At 47.0% G+C, this 26,050-nt stretch overlaps 1 pseudogene; it reads left to right on the forward strand.

Annotated features, from left to right (window-relative positions):
- Positions 1-26,050, forward strand: part of LOC136577876 (nuclear pore complex protein Nup205-like) — a 51,508-nt pseudogene that overhangs the window by 12,219 nt on the left and 13,239 nt on the right.

Consider the following 26,050-nt stretch of genomic DNA (forward strand, 5'->3'; position numbering starts at 1 on the left):
TATTACTTGGGGGGGCTGCCTATTACTTGGGGGGCTGCCTATTACTGGGGGGGGGGCTGCTTATTACTGGGGAGGGGGCTACTTATTACAGGGGGGGCTACTTATTACAGGGGGAGGGGCTGCTAATTACTGAGGGATGGGGGCTGGCTATTACTGGGGGGGGGGGAGATAAATTTTATGCTGCCCTATGTGTGTGCTACCATGCGGGGGGGGGGGATATATTATACTGCCCTATGTGTGTACTGCCAGGACATTCTAAATGCCATAATTAAATAAGAATGCACTAAATTCCAACCCCCTTCATAACCCCGCCCCCTATAACCAAAGCCCCGCCCATGTCCCGCCCAACCCTGCCGGGCCTTGTAAAAATGGTCTTGCTTGAAGCCGGTCCCTGGTGCCAAAAAGGTGGGGGACCACTGCACTACACAACCGCTATTTGCCAGAAATTCCTGCAGCTCCTGTATTACTGCTGCAGGCCTCTTGGCAACCTCCTAGACCAATTTTCTTCTGGTCTTTTCATCAATTTTTGAGGAACGTCCACTTATGGGTATTATATGATGTGTTATGGGTATTATATGTAATCTCTCTCTAGCATATAACCTCTGCATTGGCCTCATTACATTGTATGTTCATCCCTAGCCATATCTACCAATGTTGACCTATATTATTCATCAAAATCACTACTATTAGTCTCTAATTTAACCCCATGGTGAGTATGGCTACATGGTAAAATAGTTCTTAAGTGAGATAAAAAAATCTGATAACACAACATTGTTGCTGCTTGAATAGTGTTTATTATTCAAGTAAATGAATTACATCATGATATTGCAAAAGAAAGTTTATAATCAATATATGTCTGCATTTCTATATGCTAATGTAACTTTATTGGCAGGACCACGTGAGGTGTCATAGCTATTCAGGATTAGAATATACGCCATTTTAGAATAAATCAATACAAGCTCCACTTAAAGGGGTTGTCCCGCGAAAGCAAGTGGGGTTATACACTTCTGTATGGCCATATTAATGCACTTTGTAATGTACATGGTGCATTAATTATGAGCCATACAGAAGTTATTCACTTACCTGTTCCGTTGCTAGCGTCCTCGTCTCCATGGTGCCATCTAATTTCAGCGTCTAATCACCCGATTAGACGCGCTTGCGCAGTCCGGTCTTCTCCCTGGTGAATGGGGCCGCTCGTGCCGGAGAGCTGGTCCTCGTAGCTCTGCCCCGTCACGTGTGCCGATTCCAGCCAATCAGGAGGCTGGAATCGGCAATGGACCGCACAGAGCCCACGGTGCACCATGGGAGAAGACCCGCGGTGCATCGTGGGTGAAGATCCTGGCGGCCATCTTGCTAAGGTAAGGAAGAAGTCGCCGCAGCGCGGGGATTCGGGTAAGTAATAAACGTTTTGTTTTTTTTAACACATGCATTGGGTTTGTCTCGCGCCGAACGGGGGGCCTATTGAAAAAAAAAAAAACCCGTTTCGGCGCGGGACAACCCCTTTAAGTAAGAACATATAATTTTTGAACGAAGACATATCTATTTTAGGCTGCCACCCACATAATGTATCTACAGCAAGCTGGAAAACAAGAACCATGGGCGGACTGTGTCTCTTGGTCATCAACAATCTAAAACAAATAAAAAAAACATGTTTTAGAAGGTATAAATAAAGTTCTATCTTTAAAACATATTTACAAGAATGCATATCAGAATCATTAGTCAGATAAACGGATTGACATTATATTCAAGATTTAATCCATTAAGGGACAATGTATCCAATTAGAATATCCATTGTAACTCCTTTCTTTTCAATATGGCTTGCTTATCACTGCCTCTGATATTATTTGGTACATGGTCAATCACCGAAATTTGAGCTGACCATGTGGCCCATCTCATGAAAATGCTGTGGAATTGGTAAATAATTTTTTGACGTACGGATAGTACTTTTATGGTTGATAATTCATGTTCTTATTTCTGTAGTTGTTTCTCCTACATAATACAAGCCACATGGGCAATATATCACATGCATTATGAACGATGACCTACACGTGTATCTATTGTGTATGTGGTACGTTTCCCTGGTATGTGGATGTTGGAATTTATCCCCTCTAGCCAGATTGTTACAACACGTGCATTTCATACATTTTAGTTTGTTTCAATGTGGATTGTACAGATGTCATCTGCAGCTGATGATATGAATGTACTGGGCTATCCTTTAAATTAGGGTGTTACTTATACGCTATCATTGGTGGTACATAGAATTCCTTAACATGAGGGCAACTCTTGCCAAGAATTGGCCAGTATTTTTTGACAATATTCACTTACTATAAGGACCATACATAGAAATGAAAGGTAGACGTATGTGCTCTTTGTGTTTGTCAAGAAATCACTTTGTACAGTATGTTGTGCTTTCTCGGCAACTACGTCTGAAGGATATCCTCTCCTCATGAACTTCTTGCACATTTCTTCAAGTCATATTCATTGGGTGGCAGCTATTGAAGCATAAAAGATTATTTTTATCTGTCGATTTACAGAATATGTCTGTGCTGAGGGAAATGCCCTTTTTCATAATCAGCACATCCAAAAATTAGATTTTTTCACTTGAATAATTGAGTGTGATTTTTAATTCAGGGAGAATATTGTTCAATTGATGGTGAAAGGTAAATAGTTCATCCTGTGGACCATTCCATAACAACAGAATGTCGTTTATATACCTCCACCTTTGCAGCACATGGGACCATGATGGTGAGGTATACACGTGGTTCCTCTCTATGTGGTCTATAAAGATTTTGACAAATGTCAGGGCCTCATTCAACCCCATGGCAGTGCCCTAGTTCTGCTGGTAAATGATATGTTCAAAAATGAAATAATTATGCCGCAAAATGAATTCCAGTATATCAATCACTAACTGTGTACAACCATTAGACCATCGGGACTCCATTATCGTCTCCTGCACCGCATACAAACCCTTATCGTGTGAGATATTGGTATAAAAGGACACTATATCGAGGGTCACTAAGAATGTGCCTTCTGAGATAACTGTGTCCTTCAGTTTAAGAAGAAGGTCGCTCGTATTCCTTATATAGGATTGAACTTCTGTAGCGAATTCTCTCAATACTCTATCTAGGAATCTCAACTGCTTTGTATGTACTATTGGGTTCGGATCAAGACCTGTACCTGGCGTGCATACATTTACCGCTCCACCACAGTTGGCTTGTACATGAGTGCTGGTGATATTACAATTTTCTGCTACTATGGACAAGAATCACTTTACTTAATGGCAGCTGTGTACTGACTATTATTAAACACGAGTTTAAATGTGATTGGTTAATATAAGACAGTTCACGCTTATGCAAACCCCATTATTTGAGTTTTGTTATTTTTATTTTTCCACCCTAAAAGATTTTAATTTGTTTCTCAATGTAATTGTACAGATAACCGGTCACACTGAGGCCTTAGTCACACGGGCGTTTTTTGCCGCGATTTGCGGATCGCATGACGGATGCGCATCCGCAAATCGCGTGACCGGGGCTGAAAAATTGCCCGAAAAAACTGCTCCTAGCCGCGTTTCAATAGAAACGGGCCAGAGCTGTCCAGCGTATTGAATTCAATGGAGCCGGCAATACAGCCGGCTCCATTGAAAGCAATGCGATGCGGGCGATCGCGGGATGAGTTGTCGGGAATTCATGAATGGGTGTAAGTGAGAGCTGCCTCTGATTGGCTCAGCGCTGAGCCAATCAGGGGCAGCTCTCACTCACACCCACTCACACCCACTGCAGGCCGGCCGCGCTGAACTCCGTCTGCCGGGACAAGGTGAGTATATATATATATTTTTTTTTACACATTTCTGGATGAATTGCAGGGAAGGGCTTATATATTTACGCCCTTCCCGACAATTCATCCCACGATCGCCCGCAGCCCATTGCTTTCAATGGAGCCGGCTGTATTGCTGGCTCCATTGAATTCAATGGGCAAACATCGTTCTTCTCTGACACAGCTGGAACAGCTGTGGCAGAGAAGAATGATTTGTCTTCTATATGTTCTCAATGGGGTCGGCGCTGCTGCCACTGGCTCCATTGAGCGCATATAGAGAAGAGAACAGGAATCGCAGATCGCAGATAGGTGCGATCTGCGATTTCTGTTCTATAATTTATCGGACGAGCGCATAAAAAGTGCTCATGTGTCCAATACCATTGCAAAGCAATGGTTTTAAAAAATCGCCGGACGCATGCGCATGCGGAAATCGCGCGAAAACACGCCCGTCTGACTAAGGCCTGAGGGTGGGAATAAATCTGAAATGATTAATTTTTGTCGAATTTTTTAACACGACAAAAACATGGTGTGTGGAGACTTTTTATATCCGCTGTATATGTGATTTCATAAGTGCTCTTTAGTACAGTTTCAAATCCCTTTAAGCTCTTCCCCCTTAAGCCAGTTTTGACCTTCCTGACCAAGCCCAATTTTTCAAATTTGACATGTATCACTTTGTGTGGTAATCACTTTGAATTATTTTTACTTATTCAAGTGATTCTAAGAGTATTTTCTCTTAACACGTCGTACTTTATGTTAGAGGTCAATTTTAGTTGATATATTTTATTTCTAAAAATCCCAAATTTGCAGAAATTTTTGAAAAGTCTGCAATTTTAAAATCTTAATTGTTTCTGGGCTTAGTCACATGGCCCGTGTTACTGCATGAAGAAGACGGCCACATTGCGTGTACAGTTTACTGCGTGTCTGTTCCGTAAGCGAAGTCAGCCTCCAACCACAGGCCAATAAGTAGCACATTTAATTACAGCGTTCTGTTTCTGCTCTACTCGTAATACACCATGCTGAGGGGTAGGGGTAGGCCTAGAGGACGTGGACGCGGGCGAGGACGCGGACGCCCAACTCAGGGTGTGGGCACAGGCCGAGCTCCTGATCCAGGTGTATCGCAGCCGACTGCTGCGGGATTAGGAGAGAGGCACGTTTCTGGCGTCCCCAGAATCATCTCACAATTAATGGGTCCACGCGGTAGACCTTTATTAGAAAATGAGCAGTGTGAGCAGGTCCTGTTGTGGATGGCAGAAAGTGCATCCAGCAATCTATCGACCACCCAGAGTTCTACGCCGTCCACTGCTGCAACTCTGAATCCTCTGGCTGCTGCTCCTCCTTCCTCCCAGCCTCCTCACTCCATTACGATGACACATTCTGAGGAGCAGGCAGACTCCCAGGAACTGTTCTCGGGCCCCTGCCCAGAATGGCCAGCAATGGTTCCTCTCCCACCGGAGGAGTTTGTCGTGACCGATGCCCAACCTTTGGAAAGTTCCCGGGGTTTGGGGGATGAGGCTGGGGACTTCCGGCAACTGTCTCAAGAGCTTTCAGTGGGTGAGGAGGACGATGACGATGAGACACAGTTGTCTATCACTCAGGTAGTAGTAATTGCAGTAAGTCCGAGGGAGGAGCGCACAGAGGATTCGGAGGAAGAGCAGCTGGACGATGAGGTGACTGACCCCACCTGGTTTGCTAAGCCTACTGAGGACAGGTCTTCAGAGGGGGAGGCAAGTGCAGCAGCAGGGCAGGTTGGAAGAGGCAGTGCGGTGGCCAGGGGTAGAGGCAGGGCCAGACTGAATAATCCACCAACTGTTTCCCAAAGCGCCCCCTCGCTCCATGCCACCCTGCAGAGGCCGAGGTGCTCAAAGGTCTGGCAGTTTTTCACTGAGAGTGCAGACGACCGACGAACTGTGGTGTGCAAGGTTTGTCGCGCCAAGATCAGCCGTGAGCCACCACCACCAGCCTCACCACCACCAGCATGCACAGACATATGATGGCCAAGCACCCCACAAGGTGGGACGAAGGACGTTCACCGCCTCCGGTTTGCACCACTGCCTCTCCCCCTGTGCCCCAACCTGCCACTGAGATCCAGCCCCCCTCTCAGGACACAGGCACTACCGTCTCCCGGCCTGCACCCACACCCTTACCTCCGCTGTCCTCGGCCCCATCCACCAATGTCTCTCAGCGCACCGTCCAGCCGTCGCTAGCGCAAGTGTTTGAGCGCAAGTGCAAGTACGCAGCCACGCACCCGCAGGCTCAAGCGTTAAACGTGCACATAGCCAAATTGATCAGCCTGGAGATGCTGCCGTATAGGCTTGTGGAAACGGAGGCTTTCCAAAACATGATGGTGGCGGCGGCCCCGCGCTACTCGGGTCCCAGTCGCCACTACTTTTCCCGATGTGCCGCCCCAGCCCTGCACGACCACGTCTCCTGCAACATTGTACGCGCCCTCACCAACGCGGTTACTGCCAAGGTCCACTTAACAACGGACACGTGGACAAGCACAGGCGGGCAGGGCCAGTATATCTCCCTGACGGCACATTGGGTGAATTTAGTGGAGGCTGGGACCGAGTCAGAGCCTGGGACCGCTCACGTCCTACCCACCCCCAGAATTGCGGGCCCCAGCTCGGTGCTGGTATCTGCAGCGGTGTATGCTTCCTCCACTAAACCACCCTCCTCCTCCTATGCAACCTCTGTTTCGTAATCAAGATGTGTCAGCAGCAGCACGTCGCCAGCAGTCGGTGTCGCGCGGCGTCAGCAGGCTGTGCTGAAACTACTCAGCTTAGGAGAGAAGAGGCACACGGCCCACGAACTGCTGCAGGGTCTGACAGAGCAGACCGACCACTGGCTTTCACCGCTGAGCCTCCAACCAGGCATGGTCGTGTGTGACAACGGCCGTAACCTGGTGGCGGCTCTGCAGCTCGGCAGCCTCACGCACGTGCCATGCCTGGCCCACGTCTTTAATTTGGTGGTTCAGCGCTTTCTGAAAAGCTACTCACGCTTGTCAGACCTGCTCGGAAAGGTGCGCTGGCTCAGCGTACATTTCCGCAAGTCCAAGATGGATGCTGCCACCCTGCGCACCCTGCAACATCGGTTTAATCTGCCAGTGCACCGACTGCTGTGCGACGTGCCCACACGGTGAAACTCTACACTCCACATGTTGGCCAGGCGCTATGAGCAGCGTAGAGCTATAGTGGAATACCAACTCCAACATGGGCGGCGCAGTGGGAGTCAGCCTCCTCAATTCTTTTCAGAAGAGTGGGCCTGGTTGGCAGACATCTGCCAGGTCCTTGGAAACTTTGATGAGTCTACCCAGATGGTGAGTGGCGATGCTGCAATCATTAGCGTCACCATTCCTCTGCTATGCCTCTTGAGACGTTCCCTGCAAAGCATAAAGGCAGACGCTTTGCGCTCGGAAACGGAGGCGGGGGAAGACAGTATGTCGCTGGATAGTCAGAGCACCCTCATGCCTGTATCTCAGCGCGTTGAGGAGGAGGAGGGGGAGGAGCATGAGGAGGAGGGGGAAGAGACAGCTTGGCCCACTGCTGAGCGTACGCATGCTGCTTGCCTGTCATCCTTTCAGCGTGTATGGCCTGAGGAGGAGGAGGAGGATCCTGAAAGTGATCTTCCTAGTGAGGACAGCCATGTGTTGCGTACAGGTACCCTAGCACACATGGCGGACTTAATGTTAGGATGCCTTTCTCGTGACCCTCGCGTTAGACGCATTCTGGCCACTACGGATTACTGGGTGTACACACTGCTCGACCCACGGTATAAGGAGAACCTTTCCACTCTCATTCCCGAAGAGGAAAGGGGTTAGAGAGTGATGCTATACCACAGGACCCTGGCGGACAAACTGATGGTAAAATTCCCATCCGACAGCGCTAGTGGCAGAAGGCGCAGTTCCGAGGGCCAGGTAGCAGGGGAGGCGCGGAGATCAGGCAGCATGTACAGCACAGGAAGGGGAACACTATCCGAGGCCTTTGACAGCTTTATGGCTCCCCAGCAAGACTGTGTCACCACTTCCCAGTCAAGGCTGAGTCGGCGGGAGCACTGTAAAAGGATGGTGAGGGAGTACGTAGCCGATCGCACGACCGTCCTCCGTGACGCCTCTGCCCCCTACAACTACTGGGTGTTGAAGCTGGACACGTGGCCTGAACTCGCGCTGTATGCCCTGGAGGTGCTTGCTTGCCCTGCGGCTAGCGTCTTGTCAGAGAGGGTGTTTAGTGCGGCTGGGGGAATCATCACGGATAAGCGTACCCGCCTGTCAACCGACAGTGCTGACAGGCTTACAATCATAAAGATGAACAAAGCCTGGATTTCCCCAGAGTTCTCTTCTCCACCAGCGGACAGCAGCGATACCTAAACAATACGTAGGCTGCATCCGTGGATGGAAGCATCGTTCTCTATCACCATCCAAAATGGGGACCTTTTAGCTTCATCAATCTGTGTATTATATTCATCCTCCTCCTCCTCCTGAAACCTCACGTAATCACGCCGAACGGGCAATTTTTCTTAGGCCCACAAGGCTCAGTCATATAACTTTTTAAAACAATGTGTATACGTTTCAATTCTCAATTCAATAAAGCGTTGAAACTTGCACCTGAACCAATTTTTATTTTAACTGGGCTGCCTACAGGCCTAGTTACAAATTAAGCCACATTAATCAAAGAGATTAATGGGTTTCACCTGCCCTCTTGGTTGGGCATGGGCAATTTTTCTGAGGTACATTTGTACTGTTGGTACACCAATTTTTTGGGGCCCTAGCCTACATTGTAATCCTAGTAATTTTTAGCCGAACAATCCAATTGCAGGAATACAGCTTATTGTGAAAAAACTTGCTTTTTATTTTCTTTTTGGTGCTTGAATGATACAGAGAACGCGTTTCGGTTATGAAACCTTGTTCACCTCAGGTGAACAAGGTTTCATAACCGAAACGCGTTCTCTGTATCATTCAAGCACCAAAAAGAAAATAAAAAGCAAGTTTTTTCACAATAAGCTGTATTCCTGCAATTGGATTGTTTTGCATTTATCAAAGCCAGAAGTAGCCGGATGGCAACAGCTTGTGAGTATACTTGCCTGCGGAACTGAGGTTTGCAGCACATGAAGATAAGGTGGGACCTTTTGTTTTTTAATTTTTAGCCCACCTGCATTAAAGCTGATGTTACCTCAGCTGTGCTGGGCACTGCAATGGGATATATTTATGTACCACCGTTGGGTTCCAGGGAGCCACCCATGCTGTCGGTCCACACGGAGTTGTAACTGCATGTGTCCACTTCTAAAGAACCCCAGTCTGACTGGGGCATGCAGTGTGGGCCGAAGCCCACCTGCATTAAACTTGACGTTACCTCAGCTGTGATGGGCAATGCAATGGGATATATTTATGTACCGCCGGTGGGTTCAGGGAGCCACCCATGCTGTGGGTCCACACGGAGTTGTAACTGCATGTGTCCACTTCTAAAGAACCCCAGTCTGACTGGGGCATGCAGTGTGGGCCGAAGCCCACCTGCATTAAACCTGACGTTACCTCAGCTGTGATGGGCAATGCAATGGGACCGCCGGTGGGATCCAGGGAGCCACCCATGCTGCCACAGGGACTTCACATTAGGGATTTGTACCTGCCAGTGTCTATGTATTAAAAACCCCGGTCAGACTGGGGGATGCAGTGTGGGCCGAAGACCACCTGCATTTAATCGGACGTTACCTCAGCTGTGATGGGCAATGCCATGGGATATATTTATGTACCGCCGGTGGCTTCCTGGGACCCACCCATGCTGTCGGTCCACACGGAGTTGTAACTGCATGTGTCCACTTCTAAAGAACCCCAGTCTGACTGGGGCATGCAGTGTGGGCCGAAGCCCACCTGCATTAAACCTGACGTTACCGGGGGGCATGGCTTGCCGAGCAGCGGGAAAGTCGCAGGAACCAGGGCTCCTCTGCAGATTTCTACTTATGGGCACCTACCAGCGAGGCGATCCAAGGGAGAGACCCGGGAAGCAGACAGCAAGTTCCCTAGCGACCGGAGGAGAGGTTTGAGCCGTCCCAGGACCCAATCGGCCGCGGAGTGCGGTGCGGCCTGGAGGCCCTGAAGAAGCCGCGGGCTGAAGTACCGGGGCCGCGTCAGCCAGAAGTGAGCGCCGGGAGAATCGGAGGCAGAAGCGGCTGAGGAGGAGAGAAAGGGAGCCCCTGCGGCAGCAGAAGAGGACCCCCCGGGGCACGGAAACACAGCGGACAGGCAGCGGCCGGCGATCCCAGCACAAGGGGAGGTAGGACGCTGTGGAGAGGGGGGAGGACAAGGCCCGCTCAGCTGCGGCAGCCGGGGAAAAAGGAGGGGGCCCGCGACGGAGGGACATAGTCCCCGCAAGACCCAGACCCCCCTGCACCCCCTTCCAGGCAGTCATATAAGCCGGGGGGACATATAAAGGACGCTGAGGCCTTCAGGGGTTAGGCCCTGCATAGGCTAACACCCGCAGCCAGGAGAGCCCTGAGAGAAGGGGTGCTGAGAATTCCCCCTCAACCCCCCCTTTGAAAGAGCAACGAGGCCCCTAAGTGTGGTGAGAAGGGGGACCCACAGTCAATTATAAGGAGAATACCTCCCCATCTTACTGCCAAGTGATCTGTGGCTGAATAACTACACAGCCAGACTGCTATACAGAAACTGTCAGCAACTCCCAAAGACAGTCCCGGTGCCAAAGGGTACTGACAGAAAAACACTATATAGCCTCCTCAGCATTACAAAATAGCCTTGGCAGCAAGTCCCAGCCTCCGCAACACCCAAGGAAGCAATACATCGCGCGCCTCGCAGACGCAAATATCAAATTCCCGGGGCGATCCAGCGGGCTCCTCAATCCTAAATACTCTCCTCTCAGCAAATACTGATAGTTCTAAAAAGAAAGGACTCTTATCAGGCAAAGCCACACTTAACAAATCTTCGAAACTCCACTGGAGGCCTACCTAAGGCACTCGAGATGGAATAGCAGGACCCTATGTTCTAACTCCACCCGCCACATGAGGCTCCATAGCGACACATAACAAGACCACTCGACATCAATGAGCTCCTAAAGGAACTTTTAACAAACAACTACGCCTTCCAACGCCTCCATAAAATCGCCACCTGGGGGGACACTATACAACAAATAGCGACTAATCCACAGCGCATATCCAAGCATTAACTATACAGGATGGTTAAGCGACGTATTAAAGCAACGGCCCCCAGGAGACTCTCAGAGTACTTCCCGCCTGGCACACAGAGCAACAAAAACAAACCCGCCACATCTCATTCAAACATCCCCGTAACCGAAGAAATACCCAACACCCAACGCCCTGCGGCTCTGTCTCCCTACTCCTCCACAGGATCTCTCTCGCCTAGCCTAGCCAATCCCAACACCTCCCCTGGAAGCGGAGGGAAAAGGAACGTTCAGGACCTTCCACCAGCCTCTCCCTCTCCAAAAGGACCAGCAGCAAAAAAGAGCCAAAATAACAATCCACAAGAAACTCCCCCGCAGACAGAGCCTATCAACAGTCTCCAAGCTTATCCCGACTCTGAAAGTCCCTTAACTATAAACGCTCTGAAGAATATGCTAATCTCGCTGCAAAAGGACATTTCCAAAGATATACAGAACCTATCCGGTCAATTACAATCTAACATCGACCACCTAGCTACCAGAACTGACCACCTTGAACGGAAAATGGGAGAATTTACCAAAGCCCACAACGAGTTGGAAGAAGAAGTCGCATATTTGAGAGAGAAGGTCATAGATTTGGAAGACCGATCTAGAAGAAACAATCTCAAATTTAGGGGAGGTCCGGAGACTGTGTCCCCCCCTGACATTCCACAATATATACTCAAATTACTCCAAACGCTCCTCCCGGACCTTCCCGAGATCGAGTATGCAATCGACAGAGCCCACAGAATTCCAAAAGCACGCTCTGTCCCTGAGTCAGCCCCCAGAGACATCTTAGCAAGAATACACTTCCATAAGATAAAAGAGGAAGTCTTGGCAGTTGGAAGGCATAGAGGCACACTACCGGCTCCATATGAAGACATACAAATCTTCCCAGATCTTTCAGCCGCCACTCTGCAGTCTCGGAGAAAGTTTGCGGAAGTTACAGCAGCATTACGAGAGGCGCACATCAAATACAGATGGGGATTCCCAACCAAGCTACTGATTTCAAAAGACGGAACTATCCAGGTTGCCACCTCGCCAGAAGAAGGCGTCTCGTTCCTGAAACAATTGGGGATCCCTATCCTTCAGAAGCCCCTGAGGACGGCGGTAGAATCTCCTACGAGAATCGAACAAGACTGGAGAACAGCAGATAAGCATGGCAGACACGCATAAATTGATGTTGTAAAGGGTCTTAAACCCATCGTTATATTTCTCCCTTACGGAGCCTAAAGTGGATGGTTAGAAATGCCACCCCTCCCTAAGGTTTATTCATCCAGTGCAGATAGGCGCTGGGTGAACAATATTTTGATTCTGTTAATTGTTGATGATGTTTTTTTTCCTTATGTCAAACATAATTATAAAAGGTTCAGAAGGAGGCCGCTTCCCTACCCCCCCATCATACTTAATATGAAAAAACTCAACGACTCCCCAACGTATAAACCACCTACCAGTTATGCCCATTAATATCACATCCCTAAATGTAAAAGGCCTGAACAGCCCCTATAAACGTAGCATGCTTTGGAGACAGGCCCTCAAGTCCCACTCAGACATCATCCTCACCCAAGAGACACACTTCCTAAGAGATAAACATCCCCCCTGCAACCACCCTAGATTTCCAAACATTTTTCTGACATCAAACGAAGGGGAAAAAAAGAAAGGCGTCATGATAGCCATTAGCCGGAACGTTACATTTTCCCAAAAAAACGTATACGTAGACCCAGGCGGACGATTTTTAATATTAGTCTGCGTAATTAACGCCACCACATACACTCTAGTGAATGTCTACCTCCCATTTAAAAGGCAGGCCAAATTCTTCAAACATGTTCTTTCCGAAGTGACAAAAATTCGAGAGGGGAGTTTGGTGATCGGAGGAGATTTAAACTCAGTGATGGACCCTACTTTGGACTCCACCGCGAGCGGCAGGGGCATGTCACCCATTGTCCCAATCACACACTCAGAAGGATTATACGACGTGTGGAGGTGCATGCATGGGTCGGAGAGGGACTACACGTTTCTCTCTGCGCCGCATGCATCTTATTCTAGGATAGATGTGTTCCTGCTGCCGCGGGTGGGCCTAGAGGGGGTTTTGCAGGCGGATATAGGAACAATATCATGGTCTGACCACGCCCCCATATCCTTAACGCTCCAAGAGAAATTTAACTACTCCCCATCATTCCCATGGAGATTGAATGAGTACACTTTAAACCATCCTGAGCACGAACTACCTCTTAAAGAGGAACTAGAAGGATTTTTTGCAAACAATATAGGATCAGTTCCGAACATCTCCACAGTATGGAATACGCACAAAGCCTACATGAGAGGCATATTTATTAAACTTGGAGCAAGAGCCAAAAAGAAGAGAGAAGAGGAATTTAACCTCCTAATGGGCAAAATTAAATCTCTAGAAGCGTTAAATAAAAATAAACCTACCCCACAAAGGACAACGGATCTGTTTAACCTTCGGGCGAAGCTACAAAACCTGTTGGTTTTTAAACATGACATCGCGTTTCAAAAACTCAGAATGCAATTCTATGCGCACGACAATAGGACGGGGGCCTTATTAGCAAAGCAGCTCAAAGATCTTAGAACTAAAGAGAGGATTGGATACCTCCTCGACCCACAGGGCAGCAAAATCTTCCATCCCCAAAAAATGGCGAACGCATTTGCTGCATATTATTCCTCCTTATATAACTTAAAAAATAACCAAAACATATATCATCCCCAAAAGGAAGAAATCCAAAGCTTCCTACAAAGTGTGAACCTCCCCCGCCTGTCTCCCGAGCAAATAGAAAATCTCTCTTCTCCGATCTCCTCTCGGGAAGTAGAGGACGCAATTAAAATACTTAAACCTCACAAAACCCCAGGCCAGGACGGATTTTCAAATGGTTATTATAAAAAATTCGCTACGCTCTTGGCCCCGCATCTGGCTTCTGTGTTCAACGGGGCGATGGAAAACGGCTCCTTCCCACCCGAGATGTTAGAAGCTCTGATAGTTACAATCCCCAAACCAGGGAAGGAGAATACATCCCCAGCCAATTTCCGACCTATCTCCCTGTTGAACACAGATGTGAAAATTTACGCGAAAATTCTTAGTATGAGACTGTTCATAATACCTTCCGGTATTAGTAGCAACAGACCAAGTGGGATTTGTCCCCCAAAGACAGGCGCCGGATGGCACCCGTCGCTTTCTAGACCTGGTCAGGGTGGCCGAAAGGAACAGAACACCTGCTATGCTCTTAGCACTAGATGCTGAGAAAGCATTCGACCGAATCCATTGGGGATTCCTGGAAGCCACCCTGGAGAGGTTTGGATTTTCAGAGCATATCAAGACAGCAATTATGTCACTGTACTCCGCCCCGTCAGCAAGGGTATTCGCCTCGGGATGCCTTTCCTCTCCATTTGCCATCTCTAATGGTACAAGACAGGGGTGCCCCCTTTCCCCCCTAATATTTGCCTTGGTAATGGAACCACTGGCTGAAAAATTTAGGACTAATCCAAACGTTCAAGGGATCAAAGTAGCATCACAAGAGCATAAGATTGGTTTATATGCAGATGACGTCATTTTAGCCATTACTAACCCAACCTCTTCTCTGCCACATGTCCAGTCCACTATAGCCCAATTTGGAGAAGTCTCGTATTATAAAATCAACAACACAAAATCCCAAATGTTAAATTTAGGCCTGGATTCCAAGACGACCCAAAGCATTACGGAAGCATTCCCTTTCACCTGGTGCAGCAGTTCCATGCCTTATCTGGGCATCAACATAGCATACCCCAGCTCCCTCACTTTCTCCAAAAACTATCTTCCACTTCTTACCAGTATCCCCAAGATTCTAAGTAAGTTTCGTAAACCCTTCATCTCCTGGGCAGGTAGAATAACGGCAGTCAAAATGATGATACTACCCCGAATCCTATATGTTTTCATAACAGTACCAATCCCAATTCCGTCCCAATTCATAACCAAACTCCAAGCCTTGATTAACCAATTCATTTGGGGAGGATCCCACGGCAGGATAAAATTCGCCACTATAGCAAAACCATACGAACTGGGAGGTACGAGAGCACCAGATATTAAGCGATACTTCGCAGCCACTATACTAGATCAAATTAAACACTGGTGGGTCACCTCATCCCCCAAAAATGGGTGAGCATAGAAAAAGCAACATTGGGAGCCCCCCTGATCTCCCTCCTTGGAGTTAGCCCCCCCCCCTCCCCCCGCTGCCGACTCGTAGCCTACCAAGTCTTCTGATATCGGTGCAGATTTGGAAACAACTAGTGGCATCCAACGCGGAAAAGGTCTCGGTCATATCCCTCCCCTTGAGATTCCTATCCTCTATACTCCCGGACTTTGAATTTGGGATCTGGGAGAGAGCTGGGGTGAAGAAAGTAGGAGATCTATGGGAAGGGGCTGATATAATGGACTTCCCTACATTAAGCAGGAAATTCAATCTCCCTAGTAAACTGGGCTTCTCACACTTAAAGGGGTTGTCCCGCGGCAGCAAGTGGGTCTATATACTTCTGTATGGCCATATTAATGCACTTTGTAATGTACATTGTGCATTAATTATGAGCCATACAGAAGTTATAAAAAGTTTTATACTTACCTGCTCCGTTGCTAGCGTCCTCGTTCCCATGGAGCCGACTAATTTTCGCCCTCCGATGGCCAAATTAGCCGCGCTTGCGCAGTCCGGGTCTTCTTATCTTCTCAATGGGGCTCCGTGTAGCTCCGTGTAGCTCCGCCCCGTCACGTGCCGATTCCAGCCAATCAGGAGGCTGGAATCGGCAATGGACCGCACAGAAGCCCTGCGGTCCACGGAGACAGAGGATCCCGGTGGCCATCTTCAGCAGGTAAGTATGAAGACGCCGGACCGCCGGGATTCAGGTAAGCGCTGTGCGGGTTGTTTTTTTAACCCCTGCATCGGGGTTGTCTCGCGCCGAACGGGGGGGGGGGGTTAAAAAAAAAAAAAAAACCCGTTTCGGCGCGGGACAACCCCTTTAAGATTGAGATATGCACTTCAATCCCTGGATATTAGTAAACCAATATTCCCCAAAACGGCCTTTACTTTCTACTCGCTATCAACAGAGGTCTCCGGAGGCATCTCTACATTTTACGAGAGCTCGTTCTCTCAGATCTCCCAAACCAAATCAGCCCATATGACGCTATGGGAGCTCGACTTTAAACAAACATTCAGTCTGGAAGACTGGAGAAGGGCGCTTGCATGGACAAAAAAGATATCGCATGGAATTGCACACTGGGAAACATCCCAGAAGATATTCCTTCGCTGGTACCTTACCCCAGCTAGAGTATCTAAGATGAACAATTTAATCCCGGAGACCTGCTGGAGAGAGTGCGGTGCGAAAGTCACATATTTTCACATGTGGTGGCTTTGTCCAGTCATAAGATCGTTTTGGAACACAGTGTTCAACTTCATTCACTCAGTCACCCACCAATATGTAGTCCCCGACCCGTCCCTGGCCCTTTGTTTTCTGAACACAAAGAATCTATCCCCCTTCTATGCGGCGCTCACCTCACACATTCTCCTAGCGTCACGTATGGCAATTGCCAAACACTGGAAAGCAAAGGAAGCCCCCTCCGTACTGGAAGTAAGGAACTTAGTAAACCACACATTTCATTTAGAGGAGGCATACTCACGAAGATTTGCTTCCGGGGGCCCACGAATGACCTTTTGGGCAACCTGGATAGACTATATGGCCAATAATCCCTAAGGACAGGAAAAGGCAATGCCACCTCCCTTAACTGCTAAACCCAAATGAGGCGGACCTGCTGACCCTCCACATGTTATAGCTTCCCCTCCATGGACCGAAATCCCCCCGCCCTACCCAAACCCTGGAAACATACGGTAGAATGGTAAATTCGATAGTTTTTAGGACTCAAATAATTCAACAGTCTCGATCAGAAGTGTACCTCCTTTATTTCATGTTATTTTACTTCATGTTATTTCATCCTACCTTATTTTGTTCCTTTTCAATAGGTTATATATATATGCTCTAGTCTGCGCTGTAGTCCCGGTATAATTTGGATATTGCCACAGTATTACTACATCTCAATATGTTAACAATGAAAAGGGTTTCTCTGTTTTTTCTGTCTTTTTCTTCTCTTTGTTTTTTCTTTTTGTTTTTTTTGGAATTGTAATGGAAAATTGTTAATAAAAAGGTAATTATTAAACCTGACGTTACCTCAGTTGTGCTGGTCACTGCAATGGGATACATTTATGTACAGCCGGTGGGTTCCAGGGAGCCACCCATGCTGTGGGTGCACACGGAATTCCCATTGCGGAGTTGTACCTGCCTGTGACTATTTATAAAAAACCCCGGTCTGACTGGGGCATGCAGACACCTTGACAGAATGAATAGTGTGTGGCACATGGGTTCCCCATTGCTATGCCCACGTGTGCAGCTCCTGATGGAGGTGGCACAGGATTGGATTTCTCATTGCTTCTGTACAGCATTATGGGCTATCGCCCCGCCCCGTTTAAAGAGGGTCGCTGCCTGGCCATGCCAACTCTCTGCAGTGTGTGCCTGCGGTTCCTCCTCATGGCAGACGCACTTATAAACAGACATGAGAGTGGTGTGGCAATGAGGCCAGCGTGTGGCATGAGGGCAGCTGAAGGCTGCGCAGGGACACTTTGGTGTGCACTGTGGACACTGGGTCGTGCGGGGGGGTTGGGCAGCATGTAACCCAGGAGAAGTGGCAGCGGAGTGTCATGCAGGCAGTGATTGTGCTTTGTTGGAGGTAGTGTGGTGCTTAGCTAAGGAATGCCTTGCTAATGAGGGTTTTTCAGAAGTAAAAATTGTTGGGAGGGGGGGGGAGCCCACTCTTGCCGCTATTGTGGCTTAATAGTGGGACCTGGGAACTTGAGATGCAGCCCAACATGTAGCCCATCGCCTGTCCTATCAGTTGCTGTGTCATTCCCATCACTTTCTTGAATTGCCCAGATTTTCACAAATGAAAACCTTAGCGAGCATCGGCGATATACAAAAATGCTCGAGTCGCCCATTGACTTCAATGGGGTTCGTTACTCGAAACGAACCCTCGAGCATCGCGAAAATTTCGTCTTGAGTAACGAGCACCCGAGCATTTTGGTGCTCGCTCATCTCTAGCTGTTAACTCCTATGTATTTCACAGGAATTAAAGCAAAATGGAGGATAAAAGGGAACATTTCTTTTGTGTTGCACAGCAGAAGGTAGCAAATAAACAAAACTCAATATTTAGTAACCTGAATCTGCAGTTTTCAGAAATATCCCACATGTGGCTCTACATAACTCAAGCATAGGCCTCAGAAATGAAGGAGCACTTTAGGATTTGGGGTGTCCCTTTTATTGGGATATTGCCGGCAGCGGCAGAGAGGTGAGCATATATTTTAAACTTTTTTTACACATTCTAGGGATGATTTTCAGTGTAGGGCTTATATTTAAAGCTCTTCCCCGAAAATCACAGCAGGGGTTGCCAGCAGCCCATTGCTTTCAATGGGGCTGCAGAAGCGCCGGTCTCATTGAAACCAATGGAAGAACATTGCGCTTCTGTGCTACAGCTGGCCCCATTGACCACAAGTTGAAACCCCTGGATGTGACAGCATCCAGGGGTTTCACATCCAAAATATCCTGAAGGCCGCAGTTACTTACGTTTTAAAATCTGCTGCCCTATTTTTACCGGTGTGAATTTTTGTGTGCAGGTAAAAAGCGGACATGTGACCACTGCCATTGAAAAGCATTGGTTCTAGTAGATGCGGATTGCAAACGCTAAAAATGCCAGTCTGACTGAGCACAAAAAACACAACTTGATATTGCTATTTAGGCCTTAGTCACACGGGCGTTTTTTCACGCGATTTGCGCATCGCATGACGGATGCGCATGCGCAAATCGCGTGACCGGCGCCGAAAAATCGGCCCAAAAATCGCCCGAAAATCTGCTCCTAGCCGCGTTTCATTAGAAACGGGCCGGAGCTGTCCAGCACATTGCATTCAATGGAGACGGCAATACAGCGGCTCCATTGAATGCAAGCACTCCGGGCGAGTGTGGGATGAATTGTCGGGAAGGGGTTAAATATATAACCCCTTTCCTGCAATGCATCCTGAAAAGTGAAAAAATAAAAAAAATGTATGTACTTACCTGCTCCCGGCAGCTGGAGATCCCGGCGGCCGGCCTGCAGTGGGTGTGAAGGGGGTGTGACTCAGGCTTGCCCCTGATTGGCTCAGCGCTGAGCCAATCAGAAGCAAGTCTCAGTCACACCCATTCATGAATTCATGAATGGGTGTGACTGAGATCAGCCTCTGATTGGCTCAGGCTGAGTCACACCCCCTTCACACCCACTGCAGGACGGCCGCGGGGATCTCAGGCTGCCGGGAGCAGGTGAGTACATCCTTTTTTTTTATTTTTTCACTTTTCAGGATGCATTGCAGGAAAGGGGTTATATATTTAACCCCTTCCCGACAATTAACCCCGCGCACGCCGGCAGCCCATTGCTTTCAATGGAGCGGCTGTATTGCCGCTCCATTGAATTCAATGGGCAAACATCGTTCTTCTCTGGCACAGCTGTTCCAGCTGTAGCAGAGAAGAATGATTTGTCTTCTATATGTTCTCATTGGGGTCGGCGCTGCTGCCGCCGGCCCCATTGAGCGCATATAGAGAAGAGAACAGGAATCGCAGATCGCAGATAGGTGCGATCTGCGATTTCTGTTCTCTAATTTATCGGACGAGCGCATAAAAAGCGCTCATGTGTCCGATACCATTGCAAAGCAATGGTTTTAAAAAATCGCCGGACGCATGCGCATGCGCAAATCGCGGCAATAAACGCCCGTGTGACTGAGCCCTTATTTTGTATTCATATGCTGCTTAGCGTACGGTATTTCATTGGTCATTGTGATTGCGTCAACACCAAATTTCTATATAGTATTTACTCATTTTACATAATAAAAGCATTTTTCATAGAATTTATTTTTTACATCGTCATTTTCCATCATAACTTTGTCATACCATAATTTGACTATGCCAAAATTATATATACAATTTTTTTATTTAGGTTTTGCTTCTTTTGCGCAATAAAAGCATTTTTCATATAAAAACCTTTTTTTGCATCACCATATTCAGAGAACTGTAACTTTTTTATTTTTGCATCTACGGAGCTTCATAAAAGCTTGTTTTTTGAAGAATGAGTTGATGATGTCATTTGCACCATGTTTGGGCGCAGATCTCTCTTTATTTGATTTTTGCAAAGAGAGATGATCAAGATTTGAAGCGCTCATAGTTTTTGTTGTTTGTTACAGTGCATAGTGTACAAGACAGCAAGATAATCATTTTATAATATGAGTTTTCAATTGCAATATCTCAAATATGTGCAAACATAGTGTACGAATTTTTGATGAGATATATATTTCCATCTGTTTACTTTACTTTAGAAAAACTTCAGATTTTTTACCCATTTAGAAGATGTACAAATTTAACATTGATTATTAACATTTCTACACCAAGCCAAGATTGCAAAGGCTCATAGGTATCATAATGATAGATATCCCCAGAAATTACCCCATTTAAAAAACACACCCCTTGATATATATTCATTGAGGGGTGTCATAAGTATTTTGACCCCCCACCCCAGTTTCTTTTCAGGAATTAATGCAATTAATTAAGAGTAGAGATGAGCGAGCATACTCGTCCGAGCTTGATACTCGTTCGAGTATTAGGGTGTTCGAGATGCTCGTTACTCGTAACGAGTACCACGCGGTGTTCGGGTTACTTTCATTTTCTTCCCTGAGAAATATGCGTGCTTTTCTGGCCAATAGAAAGACAGGAAAGGCATTACAACTTCCCCCTGCAACGTTCAAGCCCTATACCACCCCCTGCAGTGAGTGGCTGGCGAGATTAGGTGTCACCCGAGTATTAAAATCTGCCCCTCCCGCGGCTCGCCACAGATACATTCTGACATTAGTTCAGGGAAAGTGGTATCTTGGTGGAGCTGCTATAGGGAGAGTGTTAGGAGTTATTTTAGGTTTCAAGAACCCCAACGGTCCTTCTTAAGGCCATAAATCTTCTCTATATGCGCTCAATGGGGCCGGCAGCAGCAGTGCCGACCCCATTGAGAACATATAGAAGACAAATCCTTCTTCTCTGCCACAGCTGTAACAGCTGTGGCAGAGAAGAACGATGTTTGCCCATTGAATTCAATGGAACCAGCAATACAGCAGGTTCCACTGAAAGCAATGGGCTGCCGGCGAGCGCGGGGATGAATTGTCGGCAAGGGGTTAAATATATAAGCCCTTCCCTGCAATTTATCCAGAAATGTGTTACAATAAAAATATATACCGGCGTATAAGGCGACGGGGCGTATAAGACGACCCCCCAACAGTCACCTTATACGCCGGCAATACAGTGGAGCAAAGAATAAAAATCATTACTTACTTCTTCTGACGTTCTGCGGTGCTGCTGCAGGCTGTCGCTCCCTCCTGGTTCCCGGCAGAGCATTGATTTCTCTACGAAGGGCTTTAAATCCCCGCCTCCAGAAACACACGTGCCTTCAGCCAATCACATCCAATGACAATGATGTCATTGAATGGCTGTGATTGGCTGTGTTTCTGGAGGCGGGGATTTCAAGCCCTGCGTCCAGAAAGCAATACTCTGCTGTGGACCAGGAGGGAGCGACAGCCTGCAGGAGCGGCGCAGAACGTCAGAAGAAGTGAGTAATGATTTTTATTCTTTGCTCCACTGTATTGCCGGCGTATAAGGTGACAGTTGGGAGGTCGTCTTATACGCCCCGTCGCCTTATACGCCGGTATATATTTTTATTGTAACACATTTCTGGATGAATTGCAGGGAAAGGCTTATATATTTAACCCCTTCCCGACAATTCATCCCCGCGCACGTTGGCAGCCCATTGCTTTCAGTGGAACCTGCTGTATTGCTGGCTCCATTGAATTCAATGGGCAAACATCGTTCTTCTCTGCCACAGCTGTTACAGCTATGGCAGAGGAGAACGATCTTAACGCTGACAGTGCGGGGGGGGGGGGGGGGCCCACTCTTGCCGCTATTGTGGCTTAATAGTGGGACCTGTGAACTTGAGATGCAGCCCAACATGTAGCCCCTCGCTTGCCCTATCCGTTGCTTTGTCGTTCCCATCACTTTGTTGAATTGCCCAGATTTTCACAAACGAAAACCTTAGCGAGCATCGGCGATATACAAAAATGCTCGGGTCGCCCATTGACTTCTATGGGGTTCGTTACTCGAAACGAACCCTCGAGCATTGCGAAAATTTCGTCCCGAGTAACGAGCACCCGAGCATTTTGGTGCTCGCTCATCTCTAATTAAGAGGAGAAAAAATAAAATGTCATATTTTTGCAAATATGTAATTTAAAAGACAGGATTTTTTCTGTAGTTCACATGATAATAAGTATTTGCACCCAAAATGGATATGCCTACTTGTCCTGCATTCAGAAACATACCCATTGTGGCCCTAATCTAGTGTCTCTATGCACAATGGGCCCAAACCGAAAGGAGCATCCGGGGGCTTTCAGAACAGAAATTTTGCTTGAAGGTGTTTTAGGCCCCATAACACACTTGTAGAGCCCTTGAGCGGCAAAAACAATGCAGAACCCCTACGAATGAACCCATTTTGAAAGCTAGACCCCTTAAAACATTCATCTAGGAGTGTGTGGCATATTTTGACCCCACAATTTTTGAATGAATCTAAGCAAAGCAGAAGGAAAAAAATTGTTGGCCCTAATCTTATGTCCGTATGCACAACGGGGCCAAAATTGAAAGGAGCAGCTGGTGGTTTTCAGAACAGACATTTTGCTTAAAGGTGTTTGAGGCCCTATAGCCCACTTGTAGAGCCCTTTAGTGGCCAAAACAATGGAGAACCTCACAAATGACCGCATTTTGAAAACTAAACTCCTTAACAATTTTCATTTTAAATACTATTTTTTTCTGTACAACACACACATGAATGAAGACTTTCATCCCAAAATGGATACCCCCATTTGTCCTGTGTTCAGAAACATACCCATTGTGGCCCTAATTTTATGTCTGTATGCACAACGCGGCTTAAACCGAAAGGATCATTAAATTTCAACTATGTTTTAACTCTTACATAATCGCCATTACCCATTGGATAACGGTGATCACATGACTGGAGACCGCTCACTGCGGTCCTCACTCAGTGTTCCAGGCTCTCGGCTACCTGTAGTATCCAGGAGCAAGGAGACTATAAATATCACGGGCCCTCTCCAGCTTCTGCGCTTGCGTCCACCATTTTGCAGATGGACGCATGCGCTAAAGTTGGGGAAAGGTCCATGGTTAAGAATCCTATGGGATGACATCCCCAGAGGCCTTAGGTAAGTAATTTCACCTCCTCTCATAGATCGATCCATGAGGGGAGACGAAACTTTACCTTTTTTTTACTTTTACGTGATCACCGTTTTCTACTGCAGCCCCCTGTGAAATCTCCAGGATCTTGGCTATGTTTGGTATTCAGGGGCAGGGAGATTTTAAATTACCCTGGCAACCCCCAGCTCTTGCACATGCGTCCACCATTTTAGTGGTGGGCACATGCGCAGAAACCATGGTGAGGTCTGCGGATAAATCCGGGGGCCTTAGATGCATCATTTCCTTTTCCCTCATGGATATGATCTATAAGGGGAGATGAAACTTAAACTTTTTTTTTTTTTTACTTTACATGATCGCTGTTATCCATTGGATAGCAGTGATCATGTGACAGGGAACCGCATATAGCAGCTCCTGGTGAAATCTCTCTGCTCTGGGCTACACATGTTAGCCAGGAGCCAGAGAGATTTTAAATTTCCCGGGATATATGATGCATGTGCAGGAAGCGCCGTCGGGACCGGGAGGCCAGAACGCCGCAGGACATTGCAGAGGATGGGGTTGAGTACTTTCAGATTCAGCTGAATCTTTAACTTCTATTTACTTTTCATTGAGTTTCATATAATCACTGGCACTCAGTAAATGCTGGTGATCATGTGACCAGGGGGCGTCCCACAGTTGTCGGCTAACTCTAGAAGCTGGTAGCATGAAGCTGTTATGTCCACAGCTTGCAGGGCTTTAATCCCTACAGGGAGCATGCTTTTATGTCCCTGGTGATTAACCCTTTCCAATCCACTGTCTGACGTCTAAAGACATTATGATTTAAGGCTCTACAGGTCTGATTTTGGAAGACGTCCGTTGGGGTTCTCTTACTGTATATTGCCAGCCTCTCTGCTATCGGAGCCTATCCAATGTGTCACCTCATGCAGTACTGGCTTTAGCCAGCATATAGCGCCATTGTATAATGGCAGAAAAAGAGTAAGCCCCCCTAGGAAAACCAGGATACAAATTGGATTGGAAAGGGTTAAAGCCCAGCCAGCCAGGACGTAAAAACACTATGGGGTGGTCACTTAGGGGTTAAGTTCATTTTTAATCTCTAATTGACATAACTAATTTTAGCCTTAAGATCCAGTAAATCATTTCCCCTTGTGTTCCAGTGGTCATAACTTTTTTGTTTTTCATCAATGTTGCTGTATGAGACCTTATATTTTGCGGAACACGTTCAATATAGAAATCAATGTTTGGTACATATAATGTATTGAATTATTTTTCATTAATTTCTTGATGAAAACCTATAGAAAAAAGGCATTTCACCATTATTTTTGGGGATTTATTCTTATGTTGTTCACCATGTGGCATTACCAGTATGTTAAATCTATTCTACAAGTCATTATGATTATCCCAATACTAAATTGTTTTTATTATTTTTTTTACAAAAATACTTTTAATGTGTCACCACATTCCAGCACCATAGTGTTTTTATTTTATTTTTCTATTAATATAGCTGTATGAGAGCTTGTTTTTTTTGCAGGATGACTTGTAGTTTTAATTGCCAACTACTACTTGGTATCTGTTTTTATGGGGCTTACACCATCACATGTCATGCTACCGAGAATACCCCTGGAATATTGTGCGATTTGAAGGCACATAGTGTGGGGTATAAGTCAGTACTGCATGCATTTTGTTTTTATGTAAAATTTAGTTTCAAATTTATATTTTATAACTAGAAAATGGAGAGTACAAAACTTAAATACAATGTTATTTAATTTATTAAACAAGCTGCTTTTTAGACCGTATGGTAATAATAACAAGAACATGATTGTATTATCTTTTGCAGACTTCAGAATGTCATCATAAAATGTATTGTTGCAGTACAGATTTCTCTATTAACAGAATCTTATGGAAATGTAATGAAATGTCTAAAAAATGTGGCCGACAACTTTACTGAATATCAAACGGAGATAGTGAATGTCACTTTACAGCTATCATTTCAATGTCTTTAGCCACTTTAGGTACCTTTCACACGGTACAAAATATTTTACAACAGCGTTAGGCCTCCTTCCCACGAACGGATTTCCGCCGCATAATTCGCGGTGAAAATCCGCTGCGTTGCCCGCAGCTACTAGGTTCTATTGAACCTAATAGCTCAGGGCACACGGTGCGGAATTCCACCGCGGAATTCCGCACCGTGAAATCTCCCGTCCTCACCCGCGGCATGCTCTATTTGCCGCGGGTGTACGTGCTGACGGCTTCCATTGCAGTCAATGGAAGCCGTCCGTTCAAGCTATCTCCCGCTGTAATACAGCGGAAGATAGTGTGAAAACGCTTTCCCGCCTACCACCGCCACGTCATATGATGCGGCCGGCGTGTCACATGACACGGCCGGCCGCGTCATGTGATGCGGTGGGCGTGTCATGTGACGCGGCGGCGGTGGGCGGGGAAGCGTCATGCGGGAGCAAAGACGCCGGATATGCTGGTAAGTATGGGGTCTCTGGGGGGCGCCGTGACGGGCTTCGCCGCGGAATATTCCACGGCGGAGCCCGTCACGCTCGTGTGCAGCCGGCCTTACAGAATATATCCTACTGCAGAATATTCTGTACCAAAATCTGCACTGCTAATGTGTGGATTTTGTTGCGGAATTGAAGATGGCAGAATCCTGCTGGCAATTCCGCACCAAAATCCACATTTATCAGTGCGGAATTCAGGGGTAGCATATTCTGTCCCGTGTGAAAGGTTCCTTAGCC

Source organism: Eleutherodactylus coqui, chromosome 8 (genome assembly GCF_035609145.1).
Source record: "Eleutherodactylus coqui strain aEleCoq1 chromosome 8, aEleCoq1.hap1, whole genome shotgun sequence".
Classification (NCBI taxonomy): Eukaryota; Metazoa; Chordata; class Amphibia; order Anura; family Eleutherodactylidae; genus Eleutherodactylus; species Eleutherodactylus coqui.